The sequence below is a fragment of the Anguilla anguilla genome, chromosome 8 (genome assembly GCF_013347855.1).
Source record: "Anguilla anguilla isolate fAngAng1 chromosome 8, fAngAng1.pri, whole genome shotgun sequence".
NCBI classification, from domain to species: domain Eukaryota; kingdom Metazoa; phylum Chordata; class Actinopteri; order Anguilliformes; family Anguillidae; genus Anguilla; species Anguilla anguilla.
Genome location: NC_049208.1, coordinates 27155870 through 27176642, shown reverse-complemented (window position 1 = coordinate 27176642; position 20773 = coordinate 27155870). Strand labels below are relative to the sequence as shown.

Here is a 20773-nt window from a genome sequence, read left to right as displayed (position 1 = left end):
AGAGCCAGCCGGAAAGAGGAAGTGAGCTCCAGTGTGCATGCACCGTGTGTCTGTGTTTGTGTGTGCGTGTGTGTGTGCGTGCGTGCGTTCGTGCATGTGTGTGCGTGCGTGCGTGCGTGCGTGTGTGTTTATTTGCACGTGGGCGTTACAAGCCATAGTTAGAGCGCCAGGCCATCGAGTATCCACAGTCAGGCTGATTTAGTTCCCCACGCCTTGGTCTCTGTGACAAAATTATCCATCAGTGTCAGAGTCAGGCGCCCTGGTGTCACATGACCAGTGACAGTGACGTCATCGGGTCTAAAATCACACCTCATTAGGAGGGACTGTTAATTTTGGGGGGGGGGGGGGGGGTTCTCTGGGGTCAGGCACTCGACCCTCGGTCCATCACAGGTGCACAGGTGAGTGGAGGGGACAGTCGAGGAGGAGACAGGCGCCGGGGCTGCCAAACCCTGAAGAGGCCCTACACACCCGGATCATTACCTACTCACAGAAAATAATTGTCTCTCATCCCTCGTGTGGCACGGGTTCCCAGGGGGCTATCCACCTCTTTGATGCACTCGAACCCTGAGAGAGCCCCGTGACCAGGCCCAGTTTCCCCTCGCTTCTGCAGGCTGGATGAGAACTCGCGCTGCTCGGAAAGGAAGCGTCGCCGCAGACGTCGCTCCAAACTCTGACTCTGAAGGACTCCCCCTCGCCCATGTTTACAAGCGTGTTGATTTCATTTATCTGCGGATGATTTGATTGCTTTGTTTATATATCCTCCCAAGATCCTGAGATTCACTTTTGCCCCCTCTTGGGGAAATGAGTCTCAAGACCTGATTATTCGACTTTGCTGAAAGCTACAATACAGGGAACATTCAACACAAATGAAATTAATATATATATATTTTTTTTAAATATTTTCAGTGCAACACTGTTTTGCCTCCATGACAATAGGATTTTGTCAAAACATGTAAACAAAAACTTTGTACCTGCCGGGTCTCAGGAGGATATGTGACTTTGATTGTTGGCTGGTTGATTGTCACCCCGCCAGTGCACCCAGCTTGGTCGACAAACCTCCCCACCCACCCCACCTGCACCCTCTCCACCTACTGCTCCTCAGTGTGGCCCAGCTCCAGTGGCTGCAGGTTTCCATGGAAACACAGCAGAGGTCCCTCTCTCTCTGGCTTCAATAATCACAACAGAGGCGCGCCACACAGTCACACACTCACAGACACACACACTCTCGCATTGTATTGAATGCTCATATACTGTATAGTAAACATATTCATGCATGCATATTTAACCTTTAGATTCCTGTCTGTTGCCTCTCTAGCCACATTATGCTTTCATGAACACTCCACTCACGCACATGCAGATAAACACAGAGAGAGAGAGAGAGAGAGAGAGAGAGGAAGGGAGGGAGAGAGAGAGAGAGAGAGAGAGAGAGAGAGAGGAAGGGAGGGAGAGAGAGAGAGAGAGAGAGAGAGAGAGAGAGGAAGGGAGGGGGAGAGAGAGAGAGAGAGAGAGATAGAGATTATTGTCAGGGCATAGGCATACGTTTTACCCCAGAATGACTTTAACAGTGACAGTGAGGATGCATACAAAAACCTGCATAAACTACGTACGTTTTAATGATTAAATTGACGAGTATCTCTACGTCAGTTAATCACCATCACTGCCATAGACATAAAAGATCTGAAACCAAAGGACTGGAAACGGCCATTTTGCACATTTTTATCATTAGGGGAGCCTGCCATCTACTGACAAAATATGGTAACAATATTCATCTTCGTCAAAGGAAGTGTTAAAACAGTTTTCCATGGGAAGACACTTGCTAAATGTGCATTTACAAATAAAAGTGAAAAATATTTCATAAATCTTCTTACTTACACTTTTCAGTGTATGTTAAATATCAAACTATGGTTGGCATTAAAAAAGAGAAAAATTCTAATAGAAATACGTTTTCTTCCATTTTATATTGAGTTAAAACACTTATAGTTAAAAGAAAATTTTTTAAAATAAATAAATACAAATATCATATCCCTAATCAAATAATACCATCGGAGTTCATTGGAAAAATTCAGGTTGCACCTAAGTAAATAAAAAATATTCTCTTAAAATAACAGAGAGGTATTCATGCTACAATAAGCAGAAAAGGAAAAGAAAACATGATCCTGCACTTGTAATTGTTTATGGTATAACACCCTCAAAACCGTAACCGTCATATCACAGTCATGCATGTAAATAAGCAAGCACATTAAGCAATGAAAAAATTTTCTTAACTATAAAACGGTTTTGCTCTGGTCAGCAATCCATTCAATGCAGTCTCTTCATAGGGGCAGTGGCCGAGCACACCCACTAGATGGCGGTACACACCTGCCTTTCATTATTGTGTCATCCATTTGATATTACCACACTCGAGTCTGGTAAAGCGAGCGATTTCACAGATAATAAACTGACAGAACTGATATAAATCACGATAAAGAACAGTTAAGCACTGACTATATTTTTATATTTAAGTGTGGGAAAACATTCAGGCCGAGTGATATTATTTTGGTTTTTAATAGCACCCTGTTGCTGTCAATGCAAAACATTTTTCCTTCAGTATGATGATGATGATGATTTCATTTTTTAATAGAAATTATGAGGCAAATTGAGCTTGGTACCAGGTTAAGCAGCTCAGTGAAATGGCAGAATTGCTTTATGGGGAAGGGGGCTGGGGTTAGAGGAGGCCGGCGTGGTGAGAGGCGTGTGCAGAGGAGAAGGTGCGGGGGGGGGGTTAAAGAGTGAGGCTCAGCTGCTGCAGCACTCCGCCCCCCCCCCCCCCAACACCCACTCCACCCCCCCAATAGCCCCCCCCCCCCTCCCACCCTGACCAGCAGGGCCCCCAGCAGCAGGGCTACCACACAGGCAGAGGGCTGTCAGAGCGAGAGAGAGAGAAAGAGATAGAGAGAAACAGAGAGAAGAAGAGAGACAGAGAGAAAAGCCACTCTTCTATCAGCCTGCCGGTGCTTTGTAGCGCTACGCTCAGCTCTGTCTGGGAGAAGCAGCCCCTGGAATTACACGCGCGAGCCGGCGGTCGCCATGTTGCGCAGGGCAACGGCGGCCATGCGCCATCACCGCCACAGGCGGCCGCAGACGGTAACGCGATCATGACAGATGTGGATTATGACAGATGTGGCTCGCAGCGCGACGCACAACGCTAAGCGGCCATCGCACACATAATCACATACGTCTCAATCGCTGAATACCGAAACTACACATGACCCGGGTCTTCCTTACATTCTGTCTGTGGGGGGTGAGGACACAGAGCAGCTTGGGTTTGTGTGTGAATGTGTGCATATGTGTGTGCTTAGGTGTGTGGATCTGAATTATGAAAATACATAAAAAGCCAGACACCATGAAGGCCTTCCAATAGCCATTGTTTTTTTACACCTCAGAAGCTGTAATCACAGCCTAAAAGTAATTGTTTATGATTAGTATACTGTACAGTATATACAGCACAACAAAAAGAAAATCTAAATGGACAAACAGTTACATCAGAAATCAGCATAGAGATATAGATATAACTGTAGAACCGCCTCTTGACAAATGCACATAGACACACACGCGCACGCACACACACACACACACAAACACACAGTGCAGGCATACACACTCACGTGCTCGCACTGTGAACTGTGAGCTGTGATGGGATCCTGGCTAATGTAATGTAATGATCTCTTGCCTGTGGTCAGCTATATCTCCCCCCCTCCTGCCCCCAGGTCCTCATACGGAGACCATTGTGTCTGGAAACGTCATTAACCCCTCACTATCCAGGCACTGTATTGTCCCCTGGGCCAGCTCATTCATTTAAATAGGAAGTAACAATGAACATGTGCGTGGTTTAGGGGGGCCATTGTGGGACCACTTCTTATCAAGCAAATGTCAAATGTCATGGCACCGCAAACAGTTACAGCAAAAACAAGCAATGTTATGCAAGGTCCTTGTTTGTTCTAGATATTAAAAAATACTCAGACATATTCTCACATGCATTAGCATGTACACACACACATGTACCACCACACACACACGCACATGTACACGCACACACACACCATACAAGCACACATGCACACGCACACACATACAAGCGCCCACACAGAAACACACACACATATGTACCAGCACACACACACATACACGCACGCAAACACCCATACACATGTACCAGCACACACACACGCACAAGCACGTGCACACGCACACACACACACCTACACAAACACAAACACACATACACACACACACACACACACAGGACTGTTGTGTGATTTCTGCTGAACAGGCCTCTCCACTTCCCCTCTGTCCATGTTGAGCAGCTGTTATTTACCCACCCTGGCTCTCCCGAAACAGCCAGTCTAGCTGGAGTCACCACCCCAGGGGTGTAGTGAGAGGGGGCAGCTCTGTGGCTTTTTCAGGGCTGGACAGAGGGCTCTGGGCTCTGACACAAGCCTTAAGCAGTCTCAGCCAATCACAGCCAACCTACGTGGGTCACAAGGTCACTGTACAGAGCTGCTGATGTTGTTCTCCTTCCTACTCGTTGCTTCATGCCGGATCACCTGACAGTGGAGAGGGGGAGGGGGATAGGGGGTGGTTCACACTCACACGGGTCATGATTTTTATCAGACTTTTACTGAACTGGACAGCGAGAGACCAGAAATGCTATCTGAGGAAACTGATTTGACGCTTAATAGATATTAATGACCGGGATTGTGGCACATCATTACTGTCCTCTTAGAAGTACTCCGCCAATTACGTGCCTGTGCGTCTCTCCTGATGTACAGTGTTAGTGATGGGGTCTGTCAGGGCCCAGGACTAAATTGCTCTGAGGGTCACAGTCTCTCTGTCTCTGCCTTGTTCTGGGGGGACGGGATAATGACTCTGTTCCTCTTTATGCCCACCCCCCAGGGTGAATGTGTCCAACCCTCTCCTGGCGATGTGGCCCTGTTTTTGTCTTAGTTATTGTTCTCTTGGGCTCTGGAGCCTGTTCCCTCCCTGCGTCCTGTGGCCGGGCCCAGGCTGCCAGACCGGCCTCGTTGTAAAGAAGGCCGGATGGAAGGAGCGATCCCCCCCCGTCACCTGGGCGCATCGTGGCCCTCGGGCTCCTGTTGGGTGGGCCGGGCGGCTAGCTGAGCGCTCAACCCCCTCACCCAGCCCAGTGACCCCAGAGCCGAGAGGAGCGGGGCCATGCAGGACCCATCCCCCCACGCCCTTAAGCCACCCGACCCGAGCAGACTTCCACAACAGCTTGCAGACGAGAAGATAATGGAGAGTTTCCCGCCTTCCCCCCCTGCTCTTTGTGTGCCCTCTTCCCTCCAGCCCGATCCACTCAGCACGGCCTTCCTAGCAGCAGATGGCTGTAGCCCAGAGGTCAAAAGTCACTCGTCTTTATGGACCTCTAACGAAGTCTCGCTGAGCGTGAGACTGTTAAAGCTCCCAGAGTTCAATGCAGACGCCCTGCAACAGAAACAGGCGGTCACGTTTCCTGCGATAACGATAACAGCGCCATTGATTTTTGCCGTTCTTCTGTTGCAGACGAAATTGTAAGAGCTGCAGCAGCACCAGCACTAAAAGTATCAGCAGCAGCAGAAACCTTGGCAACCAGTCACAGTCTGAAATGTACTTGGCTTTTTCTCCCTCTCTCTCTCAAGAACAACATCAGCATATCAGTCCGCTGAGGTTATTTATCGATGCGTAAAATAATGTACTTATCTACTCGGTAATGAATTGGGAGATTATACAAAGGAAGGCTCATGTTTGATTAACAGATATGACACCCTATCACACAGTTCAGTGTTCATAGGAGGGGCGGGAACGTGCTGGATGCCACACATGACCCCCCCCCCCCCCCCCCCCCCCCCACTGTGACACTCCACATATGTCACCGCTTGTTTGAGCTCTGCAAAGTGCCAAAGATCTCATGTCAAACAAATGTGTCCCTGTAATCCAACAAAGGAGCTGCTCTCTCTGCCCTCCGTTTGAGATGCCGTGAATGTGTCATGGCTGTCCCTCTTTCATCCCCATTTTCCTGTCCTGAGACTGAAAGGAGATTGACAGTAAAAACCACTGTCTAGAGGATACAGTGTTTTTTTTTTTTTGGTTTTTTTTTGGGGGGGGGGGGCGGCGTGTCACATGTACACGCTACCTCAAGAACCATCATCAATTGTGAATGACAATGTAGTATTTGCTTAACACAAATGCCAAAAATTATTATAATAATAATCTAATTTGAATGTGTTCTGTTTTATCCCACCTATGGCCTGATTCCTAAATGGTCTGATGGTTTTGTTTTCATTAACTCCCTTCTACTCCCTGTGAACATTATCCTGCTGATGGGCAGAGAGGTACCCTGTATGAAGAGAGCTTGTCACTACAAATCTACACAAATATTCAATATTCAGAGAGAGAGGGAGAAGGGTGAGAAATAAGCAAACAATTCAAATAAAGTTTCAATCTCCAATTTCAGTCATGGCTATTCCATCTTCTCTCAAATAGCTATAAGCTAGAGGAGTATGTATCCTTGGTGAGTCATATTTGAGTGCGATATTTTTCTTTTTTTTTAATCCTTGTAATCATGGTTACGGATCGCTCAGGCAACCCAGGCAGTTTTAACCACTGTGCTGTCAGTGCAGCACGGAGGAAGCTTTGCCTGCAAGTAGGAGGGCTTCGCCATTAAACGCATTCACCATGGCGATTAACTGGAGCGTTCAGAACTGTAGTTTCCCTGCAGGTCCGCCAGTGTCTCCCTGAAGACTGCCGTCCATATGGGGACCTATGTTTTGGGGACGGCTGTTGCCTCTTTGCCCCAGCCCAGCACGGCCACACCCTACCTTAGAGGCTCTGAGCTCTGAGCCAGGGTCTGGAGCATGGCTCCACATTGAGCTGCACTACACCGCAGGTCACTGGACACCTGGAGCCTGCTAAAGTGGGGAGGACCAGAACTGTGGGGGTATCTTCCTTTGCCAATCCACCCAAAGCCTCTTAGTCACCCTTCATCAGAGGATGTGACAATTTGACTGACATTGCCAGACACGTTCCCTTTAATGATAACCTCAGGTCAGAGGAGTTACACTTCATTAGTGGTTCTGATTGACACTGGGTAGTTAAACTTTGTTGTCTGTTGAAAATTCCATCTGTTGTACAACAGGCGTTCCCCCTAGCTGCTGTATATGAAAGCATCTCTGGATCTCTGTCACATGCTCACGTGTACAGTGAGCAGCTGGATTCATTCAGATGAAGGTTTCAGTCGTGTTCGAGTCGAGTCGCGATCGGGTCCTGAGACGCCAACGCGCTGCCAGACTGCGTCCGGGTGTCCCGGGTCCTGGGTCCGCTCCGCTCGTCCACGGCTGCGGGGACGACACGGGCCCGGCGTCTCTGACGCCGTCTCGGTCTCCTTCCGCCCGCGTACGAACTGCGACACGAGCCAGTCAGCCCAGGCTCATTTGGCCGGAGCGACCGCACGCGGTGAACAGAGCGGGACTAAGTGCCTCTCCTCCACCTCCAAACACATGAATGGCGTGAGTAACTACATGAGTAACACTACTGCGCCTGAGAGGGATCATGACACATCTTACATAATCAGTCATATATAAGTCATACTTTTACCCACAATGCTTTGTGATTTTCTGGTGAGAGCCACCCCCCCTCCCCTCTCTCTCTCTCTCTCTAGCTTCCACTTGTGTCAAGGCACCCTTTTTTACATAACCGATGTACGAATTCAGATCAAAAATATCTCAAAGCAATTAATATCATTCCTTTTTGATGGATGGAGTTCAGTACTGCACATTATGTTCGTACCACATGCCAAGCAGCAAATTATAAGTCAAGTGTGAGCTGTTTCTCCGCGTAAGTATGCAAATAAGTGTCACCGTCATGCCATTTCCCTCTGATCTAAACAAACATCAGATCCAGTGCTTAAGTCTGTTCATTGCGCAGCGATGAGAGCCCAGCTTATCTCCAAAGGCCCCATAAACCCGGCTTTGCCTTTGTTAAAGAGGACCATTCTTTACCGGAGGGGCTGACTCGAGCCCAACCCCCGTGGGGCACACTCCCGTCTGCATGCCGGCTCCTCAGAGCAAAATGCAGGAGCCCACAGGTAGATGATGAGGAACAGATGTTTCATAATGATAACAAACAAAATCTGCATTCCCCCTACCCCTCTATACTGCCTGTCACATCTGGGTTATAGAAGCGCTTTCTCTCGCACTCTCTCTCTCTTTCTTTCTCCCTCACTCTCTCACTCTCTCTATTTGGTTTATTCCATCTTCTTTCTCTTCGGCGGGACCTGTGACTAAAAGGATTTGCATCTCCCATACGCCATTATCCCAGACTTTGCCCAAAAGCTTTTATCGCCCAACGCAGAAGCCAGTGACTAAAAAAAGGGGGAGATGTTATTAGCAGGCGACGGGGGGGCGACGGGGGCGAGGGGGGTGAGGGGCGAACGAGCGGGAAACCGCGCTCTCTCGCCGTGGCGACGCTCCGAATCAGGCAAATAGGGTGTAAAACACCTCCGCTCAAACTGCGCCGCCAATTCGCACCTGTCGCCACATTCCGTCTGATCCCCGCCGGGGGCCGCGTGCAGACCTGGGAGGAGCTCCAGCTGAAACAACATCCTCTCCCCCCGCCCGCCGCCTCGCAACGACCCGCCAACGACCCGCCAACGACTAGGCGACGGGGACGCCGGGGGGGCGTGGGGGCGGGGTTACGGTGTATTCACAGTGAGCGCGAGCGCGTGATCTGCGTCATTCGGTGAGTGTCCGTTTCCTTCGCGGGAAATTTCCTGTCCTGTGTGTCGGGCGGGCTTGCGTTGGTCACAGTGTGTGATCGCGTGCTTTTCCCCCGTCCGTTTCCCAGAACTGGACTTTCAGTTGAGACTGTGAGGTTAACTGGGCGGCAGTGTAGCATAGTGGGTAAGGAGCTGGTCTGGTAAACTGAAGGCCACAGGTTCGATTCCCACTGCCGTTGTACCCTTGAGCAAGGTGCTTAACCTGCATTGCTTCAGTATATATCCAGCTGTATAAGTCGATACAATGTGAACCCTGAGTAAAAGCGGCAGGGCTCGGGCGGGGGCTCAGCGGCGCGTCCACGCAGCGCTAGACTCTCGCGCGCCCCAGCGAGCGGAGCGGGGCGGGGCCGCCCGGGCCTGCTGAACGCAGCGACCCCGAGCCCGAGCCCGAGCCCGAGCCCGAGCCCGAGCCCGAGCCCGCGCCGCGGCGCCTGGGAAGCGTGGGCCGCTCCGCTCCTCAGTATCTCATCACCAGCGCGCCTCCCACTCCGCTCCTCAGTATCTCATCACCAGCGCGCCTCCCACTCCGCTCCTCATCTGCTCCATATGCTGCCACTGGACCAGAACCCCAGCGGCCACGAGAGCCCGGCTCTGACGCCTCAGAGAACCCACAATCCCCTGCTCCTGCCTTAACCGTTTATATGTACTTAGCTGAGGGGGACTGCTGAAGGGGGTGTGGCCAGGAATCCAGTCTCAGGTACACACACAATGTAAAAACGTGTACACACATACAAAAAAACCTACATTAACACATATGCATGCACTCACGCACACACACACACACACACACACACACACACATGCACACACACACACACACACACACACACAGATACACACACACACACGCTCACTCACATTACACAAACACACATATCCGCTCCTCTCCCCCCATTGCTTCAATGCTAATTCTGTGCATTGTTATGCATGGAGGAGAGAAGTCCCCGAGCTCTGCCTGTTTCTGTAATCCCCTCCGCTCCAGTCTGGCTGTTATGAAGTGATACCGGCTTCCCAAGAGCCTGAAGAAGCACGGCACACGTGACACTCATGAATATTAATCCCTGCTACAGCACCTCGGAGCTAATGACCACAGGAAAAGCAAACACCTCTATCATCCATCGCTCTGATCAGGTTTCAATACAGGCACATAACCTCTGATCAACTGGGCCGATCAATATCATATCGTCCTCGCTGATTCCACCTCAGCTACCTAACTACAAACATTTACATTCAGTAAGTGCTGTAACACTAAGCAGATTTATTACATATAAATAACGCCAGGAAGCCGTTTTGTATAATCCATCTATATCCATCCGTCTTGTATAATCGATGTAACAGTGGTCATTTGTATTGCTGTGCTTTGTCCATAACTGTAGTTAGAACTGCTGTCATTACACAGGACAACAGTATTCATATTCAGGGCATTTACCTCCTGTCACTCATTCTGGCTCTGCCGGAGCTCCTGTGCCCTAATAAAGACCGTAATCTGATTAGGAATCATCGATACATGATGTTCAACAAAAAGCAAGTGCTCCTTTGTCTTTTTTCTCCTCGTCGCTGTGACATGGCTTTGTCTGCTTCATCCTACACAGCTTAAACATGTTTAAATCAGGCAGGAAAGGGAGAATCTGTTACATTTCTGATTTTTCATGCAAGTGGAGAGAAGAGCAGGCTGACCAAATAAATGTTTCTGTTCCAGAAAATCTCCAGTGGCACAGATCAAAAGGGCTGGATAATTTCTTGGCTCACTTTTTCTCTCTTAGCAGGAGCTGCGCCTGAATTGGGGGGTTGTGCCTAGTAATTAAAATCCCAACAAATAGAGCACACGCACACACGCGCACACACACACACACACACACACACACACACACACACACACACACACACATACACACACACACCCCATGCACATCGTCCCCAGTGCAGACCCAGGCGCTTGCACAGCGTAGCGCAGCACAGAGGTGGCGCAGTCCAGCAGGTCCAGGTGTGTGACACAGGCTCACACAGGGACAGACGCGGCGCGGACCGGCACCGATCCCACTGCTTCTGTCTGCTCCCCCTCCAGCGTCTCCCCAAACCCCGGCGTCCTCCATCCCTCCTCCCCAGCCCTCCTCCCCAATCCCAGTCTGCCCCCACCCCTGCCCCACGGTTACAGGGGAGAGCGCTGGGCGCTGTCCTTTCAGAACCAGCCCCCCCCCCACTCTCTCCGAGCCGCTGTCCCCTACCTGCCTGCCCGCGCTGGTACAGCCTCCGCGCGCTGCCTCTCTCAATGCATTTTGGCCTTATAAGGAGAGAGAGAGAGGCCGGCGAGCGAGAGCAGGGGTAGAGCGTACTATCTGCGCACGCTCTGCGGGGGTGTGTGGGGAGGGCGGCGGTTGTTATAAAGGGAAAGGGGGGCGGTCGGGTGGGGGGTTGGTGGGGAGCTGGCAGTGAGTAATGCCACTTCTTAAAATGCCTGAGAATAAATATGACAGAAATAGGATGGAGAAGGCTGAGGAAACAGGTGACATTGCGTTCAGTGGGCTGCCTGTGTGTGATGAATTTCACATCACACTGAGTAGCGCCTACTGGCATGAGGACTAGGAATCCTATTCTAAGAGCACTGCACAGAGCCTAGCCTGTGACGAGGCTTCCCCTTGCACTCATGCTGTTTATCGATGATAAAGCTAGGGACTCTCTTCGCCTTGGCAATTTCATTTTAGTAAATAGATCCATTCTTGTGTTTGATACCCATGGGAAATGTAAAAGCTGATTAACCTCTTACCTGAATCCAGATTGTGGTGAGAATTGACAGCTGGGCCTCTGGATTCAGTAGCACAGGGTCATAGGTTTGAAGCTTTGGTAGGACACTCTTGAGTCCCTGGGCAAGGTGCTAAACCAGAATCGCCTGAGTAAAACTGACATACAAATACAAGGGAGAATATATGCCCGCCATATGGAAAATCATGGTTGTTATGAATCAGAAGAAAGCTTTCTTTTTTGAAACTATGCAAATAAAAGGTAAAGGGGGAAAACCACTATAGTGGATGAAAACTGAATTTTACAAATCATATTTAAATGTATGTGCATACAGTAAGATAAATGTCCATCCTACACAAAAGCCACAAGAGACAAGGGATAATTGACCCAAAAAATAATGGACAGGCCATGAATAATACAAACCCCAATGCAGAATGGCATGGAAATAATTCCCAGGTATAAATATTTCAGCAAATAGGTGTTTTTCCTTTCCTACCTCCAGACACAAGGGGGCACCTCCACCTGTGTCAGGGACACAGTTGTATTAAAAACACATTTTCTGACAAAAGGTGCCAGTGGGTGGTTGAAAGGTCAGGGACCTCTGAAACAGCACAAATTGTATTGTCCATGGAGCAGCTTGCGTGGAGGTCTTTTCCTGTGTAGTATGACATAATAGATCCCTAACTGTCTAACTGAAAAAAGGAAAGCAGTCTCACATTGAATTACAGAGTACTGTGTCGTCAGTGCAGTTAGCTGCAACAAGTTCATCCACAGTTGGGAACAGCACTTCACGTGGCTAGATGGGAAATGTAGTTTCCTGCGAGTCCGCTTCCTACTGTATTCCTACTGAATTTAGAATTCAATGAGGCCCATTTTGTTATGTGGGGCCATTTACAAAATGACAAATAGGGACCGTGGTAAAGGTTATATTAATCAAATCTGAAGCTGCCTTTCTCACGCAGACAAAACATATTACGGGCTCGCACTTCTCACCCATTAAATAAAAATATTTGGTCTCTCGGCATCATTAGGTCTCAAACTGCTATGAGCTCAAGGCCATTAGTTTGAAAAGCGTGTCCAAGGCCCGGCTCAGTGTGAACCCAAAGTGGCTTTTAGAGCAAACGGCTGAATGTAGATGCCTTTTGACTCTTACTGCACGGAAACTTATGTCGATACAGGGGTGGCAACTTTCCCTCCCTCCAAAAACCAAAAAGGGGGCATACCCACATTTGGAGGTCCTCAAGCGTTGCCCTTTCTGAGGGAGACAGCATCAGTGCCAGCCAAATTCTGCAACGTCACTCACGCCATGGCTCTCATTAGCCATCTCTAGGTTAACATCGACATTTATCGCCGTCCTGCTGGAAGCTAGTCAGCACAGTTTGCATCGCGCAAAGAGTCAGGGAGACATTTTCTTTGACTCTAACAAAGACTAGGGGTATTAGTCAAAGTCAACTCTCCTATACATCAAGGTTGTGGAAGCCTCTTCTGGGAAAACACACTAACATTTGTAGACGGTTGCTCTCAGGATGTGGTAATGTATCACAGGTGGTTCTAATGTGTATATAACCTTCACCACAAACCCCCAAAGAAATGGGGACGCCAAAGGGGGTGGGGAGTGTATTTATTTATACCTCAGGTGCACGTTACCCTCAGACAGCGACAGTTCTCAAGACTGCCGGCGCGTATCCGTGAGAGAAGCGCACCGCGGCACCGGTCTAAAAAAAGAGCTGCGTTGGTCTGAGGGACAGAAGTAGAGCAGCACCCCTCTGCTGCTCTCTCAGCATTCACACTGGCCACTTCAGTCTCAGCGGCTGAGCAGCTCCCCTCTGCTGCTCTCTCAGCATTCACACTGGCCACTTCAGTCTCAGCGGCTGAGCAGCTCCCCTCTGCTGCTCTCTCAGCATTCACACTGGCCACTTCAGTCTCAGCGGCTGAGCAGCTCTCCTCTGCTGCTCTCTCAGCATTCACCCCGGCCACTTCAGTCTCAGCGGCTGAGCAGCTCCCCTCTGCTGCTCTCTCAGCATTCACACTGGCCACTTCAGTCTCAGCGGCTGAGCAGCTCCCCTCTGCTGCTCTCTCAGCATTCACACTGGCCACTTCAGTCTCAGCGGCTGAGCAGCTCCCCTCTGCTGCTCTCTCAGCATTCACACTGGCCACTTCAGTCTCAGCGGCTGAGCAGCTCTCCTCTGCTGCTCTCTCAGCATTCACACTGGCCACTTCAGTCTCAGCGGCTGAGCAGCTCCCCTCTGCTGCTCTCTCAGCATTCACACTGGCCACTTCAGTCTCAGCGGCTGAGCAGCTCCACGCCATGTTCTCACACAAAATGACCGCGTCTCATTCTGCGGCTACAGCTGTAGAGATGGACGAACATGAAGTCGCCATCAGAAGGGAAGCCTGCAATTTACAATTCATCTCTCCGCTGTTGACCACGTTTCCCCTTTTTCAGACAGGAAGCAGAGTCATTTCCAGAGCTGTGCACTCTGGCCCTCCGCAGCACAGAAACAAACTCGCCGTTCTTCTTCACTGATTGTCTTGACTGATCATTTTCACTGCTCGCTTTACTGCTCATCCTCCCTGGTCATTTCAGTGATCAACATCTTGGTCACTTTTGATGCCGTGTTCACCGAGTGAATGAAAATTAACTTGCATAGCTGAGAAATGATCTCTCACCTGCAGAATGGTACAACATATCTTGCTGTATAAAAGGAGAAAAAATTGAAGATGCTCTGGATAATGAATTTTTGTTGACAGCCATCCGGCGACAGAAGGATGAGAACAATATCAGCAGAAAATAAACCTGCAAGAAGTGGCAGTCAGCATTTCACCTGAAATCATGGAGTGCATTGCATTTTGGCAGCCTTTGTCTCCTCCAATTATCCTGAGTCCTATACCAAGCCAAATAAGCTGTGAGCTTTCCCTATTTTGGCAAAGCCAACGCGGGTATACTGCTCAGTAATATCAGGAGAAAGCTGTTTGGGTAAAGACCTTGGTGTCAGTTATCTCTGTATATGCTGTGCCACTGATACGGCTATTTTCAGAATGCTATAAATGTGGAGTCATCACATGCTTCTCTGAAAGAGAATGGCTGAGTAACAGCTTCACCATGATAAATTAGCAGTTGGCAGTAAAACTTCAATAGCTTTGCTACAGTGTGCAACTCCTAAAGCCACAGTAATATAATCCGTCCGATAGATTGTATCATTGACTTTGATTCCTATTACTGTATCTCCTAATGTAAATTGAGTAAAAGAGGTACACAATCCGTGACAGGACACACTGGTAGCTGTGGATTAGCTCACATTCTGTCTGGCATTAAATAAAAATGATGTAATGCAATTGAATGCAACTGGAATGCAGTGGGATTATCCCTCCTGTCACCTGCTAACCAGCAGGCCTGCCAATACAATCAGAACAATGTTGACTGTAGACAGTCAGGTGTTGCATCATTGTATACCCTGCAACTGTTTCTGTCTGATACAGTCTGTACCAGTGCATCCTGGTAATTGGAGTCTTCTCTTCTCTTTTCGTTTAGTGTAAACATGAAACTTTCTCTAATCCCTACTTCACAGCTCATTTATGTTCTGATGTACAGTACAACCTTTGTACAAACTTTGTGCAATTCTTCATTCTGCTGGTTTCTCTGATTCAATGAAAGCCCTGGTTTCTGAAGCACAGAGAAGTGAAACTTGCTTGCAGAAGTAATCCCTGCTTGAGAGCTTCACTTGCATTTTTGGGTGACGGGAAGGCCTACTCCTATTAATAGAGAATCATTTTTCACTCTGATACTGGGAATCTGCCACCGTCTTCAGAGGTCCTCATCCAGGAAGTCATAGATATATTTTTTTCTTGATTTGGCTCTGTACTCCACAATCTTTAATTTGTAATCAAATAATTCACGTGGTTAATAAAGTGCATAGTCTCAGCTTTTATTTAAGGTTATTTTATACACCAGAAATGACAGTACTTTTTATATATAGTCCTAATTTCAGGGCATTTGGTTGAACTTCAGCGGATGAGATGTGTCCACACAGTTCAGAATTCATTCTGCTGCTGCAGTGAGCCAGTATCTGAGCAACCATACATGCCCAAACCACAACACCCCCACCACCAAGTATCACAGATGGGGGGGGGGGGGCTTTTTCCCTCCACACATTTTGCTATCACGCTATCAATCTTCATCTCATCTGTCTACAAGACCTTTTGCCCTTCTTTTAGGTTCTATAACCTGGCCACCCAACTTCTTTGAGCTAACTTATGGTTTGCAGTGAAGCCTCTGTAGTTCTGTTCCTGAAGTCTTCTGTGGACAGTAGTCACTGACACATCCACACCATGATACATGGCTATATGTTATAGTGAAACATAAATACATATATCCACCTTGCTTCTAAGAGATCGTTCTTCTTTTAAAATGTGGCTATTAATTAATATAAAACCCCTCAAAATAAATCAATGCTATTCTTATGAAAGGGGTCATAAAGACTGCCCTGTAATGACCTTGGAAATATTGCTTCCTCTGAATTTACCAAGAGAGGAAATCAATAAATGTTTCATCAGTAAAGATTAATACATTTCAAAACCCATTTCAAAATAATACTCTCCTGAATTAAAATGTAACAGCAAGTGCAAACATCTGAATGGCAAAAATCTCTAAATTGATGCATTCTGAAATGTGTTTGTTTGGCCATGTTTACTCACATTCATCCCCTGAGGCTACGCTCCTCAGTTACCTTCCTGAAACAAATGCCAAGACACACTGCAGACACGAGGACCCTCTGTCTGTGAGCCTCCGGCAGCTCCACCAATGAGAGCTCAGCTTGCCACACAAAAAGATGTGCGAGGGCCACTGAGAAAGCCCCAGGCCTGGCGCTGGAGTCAGGGGAGACGGACCGAGGGGCTCTGGGTGGGCTCGCGAAGGCAGGGACGCCAGCCGGCGACTGAGCGGATCCGCGGGGCGAACAATGGCCATTCTGTTAACGCGCCGTGCCGCGGCTAGCCACGGCCCATTGGCCACGCGCTATCGCCACGGCGATAACTAGCCCGGGCTGATTGGGGCCTGGGGCCTCCCTTGGAGTTCACTGGAGCCCCAACACACCTGCTGTGTGAGAGCTAGTGAGGGAAGGGTTAAAAGACCCCCCCCCCCAACCCCCAAACACACTCTCACACACTCAGTCCCCCCCCCCTTATTGAAGATGTCAGTTTGTCGGGGGAGGGGGTGTTAAGGGGTGGGCTGGCGGGGGTCTTTGTGAGAGGGGAAAAGAGAGAGAGGGAGGGAGAGAGACAGAGAGAGAAAGAGGGAGAGAGAAAGAGAGAGAGGAACACAGCGTTCTATTTCACATAGATTAACAGCTGCTGGGCAGGGACTGTCTTGAGCATACAGAGAGAGGGAGAGAGAGAGAGGGAGAGAGCGAGAGCGAGAGAGAAACAGAGAGAGAGCGAGAGCCAGTGAGCGTGAGCATTAGCGAGACAGGAGAGAAAGAGAAAGAGGGAAGCGCAGCGCTGCACTAGCTTTTCTGCGTGAGGCGAGAGCAGACACAGGTTCAGTATTCCCCGGCCATCTGGGTCACTCGGATAAAGGAGCGCTTTCCAAAAAAAAACAAAAGAAAGCAACGCAGGGCCCTTTCTCCACGTGCCGCCCTTTTCCTGGGGACTTCTTGCTTTTTTTTTTTCGTTTTCCATCCGCGCCCCTCGTCCTTTCTCCCGCCGTCCCCGTTCCCCCTCCTCCTGGCGTGGCTGCAGACGGAGCAGGGCACGGACCGTCGTCCACAGCTCCACCGAACGGTAAGCATCCCCGCCACCGCCTCTCTCTCTCTCTCCCTCTCTCTCTCTCATTCATTCCGCCTCTCTGGGCGGGAGGCGAGGGAGCGTTTAACGGCCGGTGGAAATGCCGCTCCTCGCGCGGGCAGCTGAGGGGCAGTTCACCGGGCGCTCAGTGGGCGCAGAGGGCGGAGGGGAGAAAGGGAGTATTACCCTGGCACCCGGCACCTCTGTCAGCTGGGGCTGGTCCCTGTATAACTGCAGTACATTCCAATAAAGACCAAACACACACACACACACACACTCCGCAGTACCGCTCTGCCGCGAGGTGGACCCGGACTCAAACCCCGCAGCCCGCGGTAACCTGGCGCTCCGCTGCACCGCCAATGAACAGGCTGCTGTTCTACAGCGAGGGACGGGTGTCAGGAAAGACAGACCTACATGTGTGCTTATTTATACGGGTACGCACAACATACATGTATATGTGGACATACGCGTATATGCATGTGTATGTACGTGGGTTTTGGTCTATGTGAGCATTAGTTATCTGCATACGTATGATTTTTCGTGTGTGTGTGTGTGTGTGTTTGTGCGCTGATGCGATATATATATACATTCCCACACCCAGTGGATTTCTGAATGTCTTCTATTTATCTGTGTCACACATAATGGCTCATCTGCCCAGGGCTGCAGTCCTCTGCACACGATGAGGTGTGATTAACCCACAGTATCTGTAACTGTAAACAGCTTTTATCTCATCCGGCTTCTGTGACACACAGGGATATAGGCTGAGATCTGTGTGTGTGTGTGTGTGTGTGTGTGTGTGCGTGCGCGCATGTGTGTGTGTGTGTGCGCGGGTGTGTGTGTGTCGTGTCTGTTTTCATGCACGTAAAAACAATAGCCTGTGATGGCGCTCGTAAGCAGGGGGGCAGTTGGACATGGGTCGCTGGGATAGAGAGGGAAAATAATGAATGAAGGAATGAATGGAGACATGTAGTACATCAGGGGCACTCCTTTTTAATCTCCTGCCCGCGCTCCGAATGCGCAGAGAAATGGGGAGGAAAACGGGGGAGAGGATTTACAATAGGAGAGGAGTGCACGTCAATGGACCTGCACATGCCTCAGGAGTCCTGTGTATTCATGTTTGCTATGTGTTGACTTATATACAGAGGTCTGCATTGTCTGTGTGTGTGTGTGTGTGTATGTAAGAGAGACAGCTAGAGAGGGAGACAGCGAGACAGAAAGACAGACAGACACAGAGAGAATTTGCAGTGTGAAAAACAACACTGTCTGACTGGGTTTGTCCATAATCCTGGTAGATGCATGGGTTCAGAATGGTCTGACAATTAAAAATAACACAGAGCAATCACATAAAAAAAAAAAAAAACATAACCCTGTAGCAAATATTACAGCAATGTTCTTTTGTAAGCATATATGGGTGCGTACGGTAGGCATAAAGATTATGCACATATCCACTGCTTCATTCTCTTGGATGCGAGGGTATGCAAATCCCTTTGAGCTAACGTTGCTAACGTTGATCTAACGTTGCTTTTGCCAGAGAAGGGAGAGAGAAAGGGGTGGGAGCGGTGCGTGGGTGCAAAAAAATCAGACGATATTTAGAAGCCGGGAACACTCCAGAGGTACAACACGGATATGGACTGTGATTGTTTGGTTATTTATTTAACCATGTTTGAAAAATTGACAAGGGGGGTTGAAAATGTATCTACTCCTCTGTTGCTAGGACACTCCCTTTGAACATTTTGAAGGGCGCTTCTCATTGGCTGCCTCTGATGATGCAAGTTTCTCACCCCAAATCTCTCTGTTTGCCCATGGAAACCTGCCCGCCTGCTTCTCTTTCTCCCCTGCCGCCTGCCTGCCGCTGTCTGTCTGTCTGTCTGTCGGTCCATCCGTCTGTCTGTCTGTCTTCCCATCTGTCCATCCTCCTACGCTTCCTTCACGACCATTTCCTTTGTCAACCTCTCCTCCGTCTCTTAACCATAAAGGGTATTTTTTTCACCACTCCACTGCCTTTAAGAAACACCCCATCCACCTTCTTTCCTATGCAAAAACCTACCTAAACCTCATCACACTTTCCAATGACCACTGCCCCTCTGTACCCCCCCTTTCTGTCCTCATCGCCCCTGTCACAGCCCGGGATGCAGCGCGCTCATTTCCACCGTGGGCAGGCTGATATGGGGGATGGGGTGCTTCAGGGGGGAAATGAAGGCGCACAGTCAGACGCACGCTTCCCTATAAATAGCGGCAATGTGCCTCCTTTCCATCAGCCCCCTGCCCCCACAGCCCGCACCCCTGTGGGGGTCCTGGGCTTAGCGCCATGTTGGGGCTCTGCAAGCCAATGTAAAGACATCTCTCTCTCTTTTATCAGGGCTCTCTGTCTCTCACTCTCTTTTCCATTGCTCTCTCCTCTCTCATTACTCTCTCTCTCTCTCTCTCTTGCTTGCTTACCCTCACCCTCTATTGTGGTGTGCACCAGTGAATGATGCTTGGGTATTTAACACACAAACACACACACTCACTCTCACCCTGAAGCACATTGCCAGCTACTTTTGAAGATTATTTGCTCATTTAGGGACAGCGCACCTGCTGGTATTGACCCACTCGTTTGAGATGAACAGTACTGTACCCCTTTTTTTGGGGGGTGGGGGGGACTCTTGTGGACTCTCATAGCAGGAAGAGGGGAGAGGAGAGGAGCGTGGGAAGGAGGAGGGGTGGGGAGTTGCCAGAGTGTCTCTGTAACCTTGAGACAAGCCTAGTGAGACCTCACTGCAGCATGGCATTATGGGAGACAAATGCCCTGGGACAGAGTAAGACTGCCCCCCCTTTATTCCTCCTTTATGTGCGCCTCAAAGGCTAGAGGGAGTAGGTCAGGTCAGTAGGGCCAACGTGGAGAGAATGAGGGGGGCGGTCATGTCCCAGAATGCCCTTGGAGGATACAATCAAGTCAAATTGACTACAGGAATTCTGTGAATTTCAATTTGGTACACATTAGCCGTCGGTCACATTTCATCACTTGATTTGGCATTTCCAGGGTTGGGGATTGTCCAGTACTCCCTTTAACCATAAGCTTTTTTCTCATGAGTGCAGTTCATCTTTGTTCACAGGCGTGGGGATTCAACTGCTGTGGCTCTGTGTTAATATGACTATATGATACAGCCTTCAGTGAGTTCTGCTGCTATTCACCCTTCCAAAACACGTTGCCTTTTGTCTGTTTGTTTGTCAGAGCCCTTGGAGCAAATTGCAGTGCAGATTTATTATTATTTTTTTAACTCAGAAAATGTATGCTGCCACAATAAATTTACTGTTGTTCAGATGAGGCCGGGTCTGGTTTTCAAAGGAAATTGAGCAGTGTTCTGTCTGGATGTGGTCTGGCAACTCGGCTCAAAGATCCAACCACGATAATGCTGCAATAAATGAAATTATATTAATCACTTTGAACAGTGGCACAAGCTG

At 49.1% G+C, this 20773-nt stretch overlaps 1 protein-coding gene across 2 annotated transcripts in view; it reads left to right on the top strand.

The window, feature by feature from the left end:
• The first annotated feature begins 16925 nt into the window (after positions 1–16925).
• fam49al (family with sequence similarity 49 member A, like) overlaps positions 16926–20773 on the top strand; it is a 34901-nt gene continuing 31053 nt past the window's right edge. Inside the window, exon 1 of one of the 2 annotated variants that reach the window (XM_035429952.1) lies at positions 16926–17326. The gene's annotated coding sequence lies outside the window, so the exon portion shown is untranslated. The remainder of the gene's footprint in view (positions 17327–20773) is intronic. The other variant, XM_035429955.1, reaches the window with a different exon arrangement.